The sequence below is a fragment of the Sinocyclocheilus grahami genome, unplaced genomic scaffold, assembly GCF_001515645.1.
Source record: "Sinocyclocheilus grahami isolate Dianchi unplaced genomic scaffold, SAMN03320097.WGS_v1.1 scaffold286.1, whole genome shotgun sequence".
Classification (NCBI taxonomy): domain Eukaryota; kingdom Metazoa; phylum Chordata; class Actinopteri; order Cypriniformes; family Cyprinidae; genus Sinocyclocheilus; species Sinocyclocheilus grahami.
Window position 1 is genome coordinate 70,514 of NW_015505465.1, and position 607 is coordinate 71,120.

A 607-nucleotide genomic window follows, 5' to 3' on the forward strand; every position below is an offset into this window, starting at 1 on the left:
GGGGAGGCCGGGGGGGGGTGGGGGGGGGGGGGGCGTGCGCTTGTGCGTGCCTCAAAAGAGGGCTTACAATGTCTTACAAAGATACATAACAGCTACAAGTGTATGCACTACTTGCTTTATGCAAGCACTATATAGGATAAATCACTATACAGGATTTACCCTATTATACTTTATCGACATGAATTGATAGGTGAAACAACAAACAGCCACCCACAAATAGTCTAAAAACAAAGCATCCGGCTGTCTTTGAGTTCACATGAACAACGGTTAACGTAAAGTTGCTCGTCGTCAGGCAACAGAAAAATACCATAATTCCTCCATTCAGTTAGGCCTAAGACATTGAGAGTCACACAGACCTATATAACAACCCAGCCACAACACTTAATTGCGAATAATATTTTTAATATTACTTTTTTAATATTATGCTAAAATTTTCAAAAAATCATCTATTATATAATATCCATTTCTGATGTCGCCAATAATTTTCGGCTGCCGTAAATTAGTTCACCACTCAGGTTTCACTTTCACATGGTGTGACGGTCTGCATATTATCCCGCTCTATGCGTGTGTGCTCCACTCAGTCGCTCCACTCGTATACCGTTCATGC